Genomic DNA, 10252 nt, shown 5'->3' with positions numbered 1-10252 from the left:
ATCTCATTTCTTTTTTTTTTTTTTTTTTTAAATATTTTCTTATTGCATTTTAGGTTTGGGGGTACATGTGAAGGATATGCAAGATAGTTGCATAGGTACACACATGGCAGTGTGATTTGCTGCCTTCCTCCCCTTCACCTATATCTGGCATTTCTCCCCATGCTATCTCTCCCCAGTTCCCCACCACCTGTTGTCCCTCCCCTATTTCCCCCCAACAGACCCCAGTGTGTAGTGCTCCCCTCCGTGTGTCCATGTGTTCTCATCGTTCAACACCCGTCTATGAGTGAGAACATGTGGGGTTTGATTTTCTGCTCTCGTGTCAGTTTGCTGAGAATGACGGTTTCCAGGTTCATCCATGTCCCTACAAAGGACACGAACTCATTGTTTTTAATGGCTGCATAGTATTCCATGGTGTATATGTGCCACATTTTCCCTGTCCAGTCTATCATCGATGGACATTTGGGTTGGTTCCAGGTCTTTGCTATTGTAAACAGTGCTGCAATGAACATTCATGTGCATGTGTTCTTACAGTAGAATGATCTATAATCCTTTCGATATATACCCAGTAATGGGATTGCTGGGTCAAATGGAATTTCTATGTCTGGGTCCTTGAGGAATCACCACAATTACACAATCACCACAATTTACACTATTTCTCCACATCCTCTACAGCATCTGTTGTCTCCAGATTTTTTAATGATGGCCATTCTAACTGGCGTGCGATGCTATCTCAATGTGGTTTTGATTTGCATTCCTCTAATGACCAGTGATGATGAGCATTTTTCATATGTTTGTTGGCCTCATGTATGTCTTCTTTTGTAAAGTGTCTGTTCATAACCTTTGCCCACTTTTGAGTGGGCTTGTTTGTTTTTTCTTGTAAATCTGTTTTAGTTCTTTGTAGATTCTGGATATCAGCCCTTTGTCAGATGGGTAGACTGTGAAAATTTTCTTGCATTCTGTTGGTTGCCAATTCACTCTAATGACTGTTTCTTTTGCTGTGCAGAAGCTGTGGAGTTTGATTAGGTCCCATTTGTCTATTTTGGCTTTTGTTGCCAATGCTTTTGGTGTTTTGGTCATGAAGTCCTTGCCTACGCCTATGTCCTAAATGGTTTTGCCTAGATTTTCTTCTGGGGTTTTTATGGTGTTAGGTCTTATGTTTAAGTCTTTAATCCATCTGGAGTTAATTTTAGTGTAAAGTGTCAGGAAGGGCTCCAGTTTCTGCTTTCTGCACATGACTAGCCAGTTTTCCCAACATCATTTATTAAACAAGGAATCCTTTCCCCATTGCTTGTTTTTGTCAGGTTTGCCAAAGATCGGATGGTTGTAGATGTGTTGTGTTGCCTCTGAGGCCTCTGTTCTGTTCCATTGGTCTATATGTCTGTTTTGGTACCAGTACCATGCTGTTTTGATTACTGTAGCCTTGTAGTATAGTTTGAAGTCCGGTATATAGCATATAGTGTGATGCCTCCCGCTTTGTTCTTTTTGCTTAGAATTGACTTGGCTATGTGGGCTCTCTTTTGGTTCCATGTGATATGAAGTTTAAGGTGTTTTCTTCCAGTTCTCTGAAGAAGGTCAATGATAGCTTGATGGGGATAGTGTTGAATCTGTAAATTACTTTGGGCAGTATGGCCATTTTCACGATATTGATTCTTCCTAACCATGAACATGGAATGTTTTTCCATCTGTTTGTGTCCTCTCTTATTTCATTGAGCAGTGGTTTGTAGTTCTCCTTGAAGAAGTCCTTTACGTTCTTTGTTAGTTGTAACATTTCTTAGAGAGGAAAAAATATGATTTCATCTTCTCTAATCTAACTCTTCCTGAAAGATGCATAGCTGAATCGGAATGATTCCAAGCATTTCCTCTCACTTTCTTAACAGAAAACTGTACCATGAAGACACATGCACATGAATGTTCATCACAGCTCTATTCACAATAGCAAAGACATGGAATCAAGCTAAATGCCCACCAGTGACAAATTGGATTTAAAAAAGTGGTACATATGCACCATGAATACAATAAAGCCATAAAAAAGAATGAGATAATGTCTTTTGTGGGAGCATAGAAGGAGCTGGAGGCCATTATCTTTAACAAACTAAACCAGGAACAAAAAACCAAATACTGCATGTCCTCAGTTATGAGTTGGAGCTAAATGATAAGAACTCATGAACACAAAGAGGGAAACAACAGACATTGGGATCTACTTGAGGGTGGAGGGTGGGAGGAGGAAGAGGAGGAGCAATGATAACTATTGGGTACTGGGCTTAATAACTGGGTGATGAAATAATCTGTACAACAAACCTTCATGACACAAGTTCACCTATGTAACAGAACTTCATGTGTATCCCCAAACCTACAATAAAAGTTAAAAAAAAAAAAAGAAAACTGAACTTATTAGAAAGATGGGTTTCATCACAGCCCCTCTGAGCCGCTTATTTGGCTCTGCTAACTCTCAGCCATGGCTTCTGATTCTTGTGTGGGGCGGAGCCTTCCTGGCCATTTCTGTACCCACCTGGGAGGGAAGAAGCTGTTCAGAAATTGACATTGAAATGAAAAGTTAACGTAAGGAAGATAGGGACAGAGCATCTTTTAGGTGGTGGTATAATTGTTGATTCTGTATAGATTCCTATTGAATCCTACCTTACTGAAAATAGCTTTATCTTGTTTACCTTCCAACTATCGGCTTTTCCCAGTCAAACAGCAGGCATCCCAACAGAGCTGAGTTACCAAAGGCAGCTATTTACTCGCCTTCCAAAGGACAGAACAAGGGGAAAGAAAGCTTATGTTCCAACATCAAAGACAGGCTTTGTTTACTGAGATAATAAGCTGCTCTCAAGCAGGGACTGAGTAATTTATTTGCCTGAATCTCTCCTCAAAAGCTAGGATAGCACCCAAAGCTTAGTAGATGCTCAGTAAGTAGCTTTTAATGGACTCATGCATCAATGTCAGGTAATTTTAATACTGTCAGTAATAGGCACAGTTGAATAGCATCCTGTGAATATTAACTAAAAGAACATAACGGTGTCATTAGATAGGTACTTTTGTTGCCATTTTAATTATAAAGAATCTGAAAAGGTTAAGTAACTTCCTGACCAGCACAAAGTGAGAGAATGGCTGAGCAGGGGTTTCAACTCTGATCTGTCTTCATTTCCACATTCTGGTGGGTTTGTTGCATGTCACTGTGACAGCTGCTACATGATGTCACGTAGAGAGCAATGGAAACAGAGAGAGTTACTGCTTACTTTGTCAGGTAGAATTAGAGCAGACTTCACAGAGGAATTGTGATTTAAATAGCAAGGTATGTCTGCACAGTGGAGGACAGGGGAGCCTTCCAGTCAGACAGCACAGCACATGTAAAGGCACAGCATGACCAAGGAGAAGCAGGACTGTACAGCTGGGACATGAGGAAGAGATTCAAAGTCAAGCAGGTAACAGGATGGAGGAAGATTAATTCAGGGAGGTTGGTTTGAGCCAGAGTGTAGGGGAGACAGGATTCTAACTGATCAGGGCAGCTTTCAGAGAATTCTATCGTAAGCTAGTGATATGGTTTGTCTGTGTGCCCACCCAAATCTCATCTTGAACTGTAGATCCCATCATTCCCGCGTGTTGTGGGACGGACCCTGTGGGAGGTAATTGAATCATGGTGCTGGGTTTTTTCCCATGCTCTTCTCGTAATAGTAAGTCAGTCTCATGAGATCTGGTGGCTCTATAAAGGGGTGTTCCTCTGCACAAGCCCTCTTGCCTGCTGCTGTGTAAGACATGTTTTCTTCTCCTTCATAAGTTTGCTGAGGCCTCCCTAGCCCTGTGGAACTGTGAGTCAATTAAATCTCTTTATAAATTATTCAGTCTCAGGTATGTCTTTATCAGTAGCATGAGAACAGACTAATACAGCTAGTTCCATGGCTGGAAACATTCATATGTCTTCCCAGAGTTTGTCAGTGGTGAAAATTTCCCTGGGAAGAGCTCTGCTGGAAAGGAGACCTTCGCCTCTTTGCCAAGAGTGCAGCATGTGTTTGGCTCCTAACAGTGCACATTATAGAGGAAAGTTTTAGTTCAGTTCCCTTAAGGAACTTTTAAAAATGGAACAAACTGGACCCTAGTAAAGTTCTTGGATTTCCTGCTATAAAACCTCAGCCTTTCATGTTTTCTTGTTAGTAGAATGGGTTATCTGTGTAATTGAATGGATCATTTTCTCAGTTTTGCAGATTAAGGGAATACCATGAAGGGACTCTTTGGGATGCAAAGTCATAAACTTGCCATTCTTTGTAACAGAACTGTATGCATGGCATGCAGCTGGGTAGCGAGGCAATGGCTATGTTAAAGGGACTATCCCTGTGCCCACTACATTGTCATTTGAATAGATCTACATTATGGTTTGGGACTGCCAACCTCTGCTGTACATTTTCAAGCTCGATGGCCGTGGTGAGAAGTAGAGTTGGTTGCTGTGAAATTGTGAAATAGAACTTTACGTTGTGGGTAATGTATGTGTCCATAGTATGTTAAAGCTAACTTACAGATCCTCTTGGCCTGACACTCATTTTGTAGAGGAAGAAATCAAGGCTCAGAGAGGTGAGGTTGTATGCCCCTGGTCACACAGTAGCCCTTCCCTGTCCGATGCCATAGTCACTCATCATATATTGCTATTAAGCACTTGAAGCCTGTCCTATTTGAATGTCTTTAGGCTTAAAACACACATGGGATTTCACTGACTTACTATAAATATAAATTAGCTCACTAGTTTTTTTTATATTGATTACATGTTGAAAAGATAACGTCTTGGATATATTAAGTTAAATAAAAAATATATATTTTAACATGTTTAAAAATTAGCAAATGATAGTTGTACATATTCACAGGGTACATAGTGGTGTTTAGATACATATAATGTATAGATGTATAGTGATCACAGGGCAATTAGCATATCCATCATCTCAAATATTTATAATTTCTTTGTATTAGGAACATTCAATATCTTCTTTCTAGCTATTTGAAGCTATGTAGTATATTATTGTAGTGATATCACTATATTATTGTAGTATATCACTATAGCCATCCTACAGTGATAAAGAACACTAGAATTCATGAATTCATATCTTTTAATAAATCCATTATATTCCTCCCTAAATAACATATTATTATCATTAATATCACCTATTTCTTTTTTTAATGTGGGTATTAGAAAACTTAAAATGACACGTGTGGCTGGTGTTCTGTTTCTCTAGGACAGTGCTGTTTTAGAACTTGGAGTAGAAAACGGCTCTCCTGACTTTGATTTTGACCTGGAGTGGGTGAGGGGGTATCAAGCAGGTCAGGGAAAGGCCAGAGAAAAGCAGGCCAGTTAGGAGGCTGGGGGTGGCCATGGTCATCTGAACAGGATCCCATTAATCTTTCGTTTGTCCCTCTCCTGTCTCCCCATAGCCCTTCCTTTTCTAATTCTCCAGTGCCCTGAAGCTTGTTTCCTCTTTCCATGCTCAGTCCCCTTCACTGACTTGTTCTCTCTCCTCCCCATCTTCTTTGATTTGTGACTGATCCTCCAGGCCTCGCTGCGTTTCCTCACCTTCCTTCAACAACCTTCCCCACTTCTTCCCCACAGTGCATTTACATGGGGAAAAATAATTTCAAAACAACACTTACTTTGAAATAAGGCAGAATGAGACCACTTTCTAAAACAACGAAAACTTTTTTCACTCCTTTCCTTGCAATATCTTAACCCTAGCTTCCTGAATCTGGATTCTAAAAGAATGCAGAGGAGTTTGTAGAAGGAAAGATTAGGCTGCTTATGGAAAAGTTTTGAGTATTAAGTGTTACTGAACAGGCTGTGCCACTCCTAGCTCCAGTTCCTTTCTGTGGCTCTTCTAGGCTCAAATTCTCCTAATGTAAATCAGAAATTCTTCATCTACTCATTCATTTGCCAAAGATTTAGCAGGCATTTACAGTTTCCCAGGCACTGTGCTGGGCTCTGGATGGTGCTCATGGCAGACACGGTTTTACCACAGATGGAGGAGAAAGATGCAGACAAACAGATCAGGTGTGGCTGGTGGCTTTCGGGTGGCACGGATGTTGGTGGCCTCAGAGGGGGCTGGCATTTCACCACCCTGACCAGGATGAAACTGCTGGTAGAATAAGAACCAACAGAAACCTGGAGTCCCATGGCATTCTGGACACTAAATAACGTCATCTCATCTGGAGTGTTGATGCCTATTGCTTACAGTCAACTCCAACTATCCTGTCCTCTAATATCAGGGATGAAGTCCCATTTAGCCACTGGACCCCCGGACTAAAATCACCTTGTCTGGATTCATCGCTGCAAAAGCAGACACTGGATCTCCGTATTTCTTATTCCATGAAATGTCCCTACCTGCTCCTCCCTGGGATGCTGCTACTCCCTGCTCCTTGATAGCCCTCTGCGTAGTATCTCAGGATTAGGACTGGGTGTATGTGGAGGTGAAATTTTTCTTTCTATGATGCTGCTCATAAGTCATTGCTTTCCACCCCCCCAATAAAATTTTCTTTTGAAATTGAGAAATGTAACGTATATTAAGAAAGGTATGAAAATAGATGTGTGGTCTAAATAATAAGTGTGCCATGAACCTAGTAAACGATTGCATGGGTCAAAAACTAGATTGTTGTCAGGCTGAAATATACCCTCTGTGCCTTGTGCCAGTCACATACCATCCCTCCCCAGGGACAGAACTCAGCATGCTGACATTTAGAATAACCCATCCCTTTGTTTTCTTTATCATTTTGTGACTTTTATATGCATCTCAAAATAATGTAGATGAAGTTAGCCTTTTTTGAGTTCTGAACAAATGTAATCATATTGTATGTATCTTTTTATATGTACCTCAGTATCCTGTTTGAGAGACTCATGCGATTGCCTATTTCTGAAGCTTATTCATTTTTATGATAATTGAGTATCTCTCATCCGAAATGCTTGGGGCCAGAAGTGTTATCTTTCTCTGTGCCCTCTTTCCTGTCCTCTTTGTTCTCTTCTTTCTCCTGCCCTTCTTTCTTCTCCGCATCCCAGTTGGCAATCTTGTTGTTGATGAGGTTGTGCAGGGTGACCACGGAACAGATCAACGAAGCCAAGTACACTACCCCCATCTGGTCGTTGGTCTTCAGATAAAAGCCTTTGACAAACTCCTGCAGGCTGATGTCTGGCTCAGGTCGATGACGTTCTGCAGCTGGTAGATGATCTGGTGGTTGATGGGCAGCTTGCCTGAGGCTACTTTTTCCCCAAGTAGCTCATGATATCCAGAAGTTTGGAGTTCGGTTCCTTCAAACCGTGGACATGATGTGTGATCCGCAGGGACAGAGTGCCTGCCATCGTGTCTTCGGTGCCTCGTAACAAGTGTCCAACTCCAACTTTCTCAGCTCTAATTCCACTGGTCACGTGTTCAAAGGTTTTTGAGGTTGGTGTCCCATCATTATGGACTTCTTCCACTGAAATGTACGCGTCTGTGGGCAGCCCTAGGTCCTTTGCCTTCATGTCAGTAATGGCCAATACAGAATTAGGACAATACCTTTTCATGAGTTCTTTGATGGTAATGTCATTCTTGTGTAGTTTAGGGCCTGTGTGGTGCCAGCCCAGCATTGACTTTCTTGAACATTCCATACAAGTTTTCCAAATATTCATGGTCTAAAAACCACGCAGAATCGTCTTTGTCATCTTCATCAAAAGGAACTGCAAAACTGTTCAATACATCAAGCACTTTCTTTTGTCATGACCCCAAAAGCACACCAACAGCGCACTTCTGGTTTTCAACCTTTCTGATTTGGTTGAAATGAACCCACATGGAGCAGCACCAGGGTGTGAACCACCACTGTCTGCACTGCCAGCTGTCACATCATGTCATCCCTTGCCTGCCAGGCCTGGCTCCTTGCCACCTGCAAATATTGGCAGTGGTAGAAATTCCTGTGGTGCCTTCAGGCCCAGCTCAGTTTTTTGTTTTACGTTTTTTGTTTTTTTGTAAAGATGAAGTCTTGCTGTGTCACCAGGTTGGAGTGCAGTGGTGCAATCTCAGCTCATTGCAGTCTCTGCCTCCCAGGTTCAAGCAATTCTCTTGCCTCACCTTCCTGAGTAGCTGGAACTATAGGCAAATACCACCATGACTAGCTAATTGCTAATTTATTTTATGTTTTAGTAGAGACAAGGTTTTACCATGTTGCCCAGGCTGATCAACTCCTAAGCTCAGGCAATCTGCTTACCTGTAATCCTTCCAAAGTGCTAGGATTATAGGTGTAAACTGCCACACCTTCCCGAGTTTGTTATTTTTTTATTGCTAAGTGGTATTCCATGGTATATATGGATATGCCACAGTTTATTTAACCACTCACCTGTTTAAGGGTACCTGCATTGTTCTAGTTTGGGGTGATTACACATTAAACTGCTATATGTTTATGTATAAGTTTATATGAACAGAAGTCTTTGTTTCTCTGGGGTAAATGCCTACAAGTATAATTGATGGGTTGTATGATAGCCATGTGTTTAGTTTTTAAAGAAACTTCCAAACTGTTTTCCAGAATAGTTGTAGCATTTTAGATTTTCACCAGCAATACATGAACTATCCAGTTTTTCTGCATTCTTGCCAGCATTGAATGTCACTATTTTGTATTTAAGACATTCTGATAAGTGTAGTGATATCTTGTTATAGTTTTAATTTGCCTTTCCCTAATGAGTAATGAGGTCAAGTATCTTTTATGTGCTTATTTGCAATCTGTATATCCTCTTTGGTGCAATGTCTTTTTCATTTTTTTTTTCTATTGAGTTTCAAGAGTTCTTTATAGATATTAGATACTAATCTTTCATGAGATATGTTGTTTGCAAAAATTTTCTGCAACTCTGTAGTTTGTCTTTATCCTCCTGAAAGGGTCTTTCATAGAGCAAATTTTAAAATTTTTGATAAAGTCTAATGTATTAATTTTTCCTTTTATGATTCATGCATAGGCTCAAATCTAAGAATTTTTTGCCTGGCTCTAAATTCTGAAAGTTTTCTCCTATGTTTTCTACTAAAAGGTGTTAAAGTTTTACATTTAAGTCTGTGGCTCATTGAGATTTTTTTGGTAAAATGTGTGGGATGAGCTATTTTTCTGGTCGTGGGTTTTCTAGCCAGTCTGCCTTCTCCTCTCTGTCTTTCAGAGTATTCCCTATGTCTATTTTGTGTACCTTGTCTAGGATTTTCAGTTGTGCCACTTCCTTTTGCCTTGATAATTTGTGATAAGAGTTCCGCTGTTACTTGAATTGTTTTCTCTCTGTAGGTATTCTTTCTCTCTCACTGCTTTCAATGTATTTTATTTGTCTTTTGTTTCCAGAAGTATGAGTATAATATGTCTAGATGTAAATTTTGGGAGGTTTGTTTAGCTAAAAATTGCTCAGCTTCTTAAATCTGTAGGGTTATGTCTTTTGGAAACCTTGGGAAGTTTTCAGTCATTGTTTCTTTAAGTAATTTTTCAGCCTCTCCCTGTTTCAGCTCTCCTCTGGGACACAGGTGGCACAGATGTTAGGTCTTTTGTTACAATCCCATAGGTCCCCAAGGCTCAGATTTGGTGATTTCTGCTGTTCTATCTTTAATTTCTTGAATTTTCTTTGCTCCCTCTATTTTGCTATTGAGCCCATCCTATAGGGTTTTTAAATTTTCAGCTACTGAATTTTTAGTTCTAACATTTTCATTTGCTTTCTCTTTATATCTGTTTGTTTGCTGAGACTTGCTGTTCTTTGTGGAGATTCTGTTTCTTCACTCATTTCATACTTCTTCACTCGTTTCAAGCCAGTTTGTAGTTCTCCTTGAAGCCTCTCTATGAGAGCTATGCTAAAATCATCAGAACATTACCATCTCTGTCATCTGTATGTTAGTATCTGTTAATTATCATTTTTATTTGGTCTTGGATCATCCCAGTTCTTGGTATGATGTGTGATTTGCAACTGAAAATGGGATATTTCTGTATTGTTTTATGAGACTACCTTTTTAAAATACTTCTGGGTTAGCTAGCTCTCTCTGACACCACTCTGGTAAGGAATAATGGGGTCATTGTCTTTTTATGGTCAGGTAGTGGGAGAAGTGTAAGTTAGCCACTCAGTCTTCTTTGACATCCAAGCAGTGGGTGCTTCTCATTACTCCTGGGGTTAAAAAGGGAGTTTTGTCTCCCCACTAGGTCTACACTGGTAATTTCCTACAATGGGCTGGGAAGAAAAACTGCCTATTTGGGTGAAGTGAGTGGCAGCCACATATTGGGACACATATCAGATATTGGATGT

General features: G+C 40.4%; 1 pseudogene; it reads right to left on the bottom strand.

The window, feature by feature from the left end:
- Nucleotides 1–6918: 6918 nt before the first annotated feature.
- On the bottom strand, nucleotides 6919–7845 carry LOC101036117 (26S proteasome non-ATPase regulatory subunit 7 pseudogene; annotated as a pseudogene).
- Between the last annotated feature and the right edge of the window lie 2407 nt (nucleotides 7846–10252).

This window comes from Saimiri boliviensis, chromosome 15 (genome assembly GCF_048565385.1).
Source record: "Saimiri boliviensis isolate mSaiBol1 chromosome 15, mSaiBol1.pri, whole genome shotgun sequence".
Classification (NCBI taxonomy): domain Eukaryota; kingdom Metazoa; phylum Chordata; class Mammalia; order Primates; family Cebidae; genus Saimiri; species Saimiri boliviensis.
This window is presented reverse-complemented; position numbering and strand designations above follow the sequence as displayed.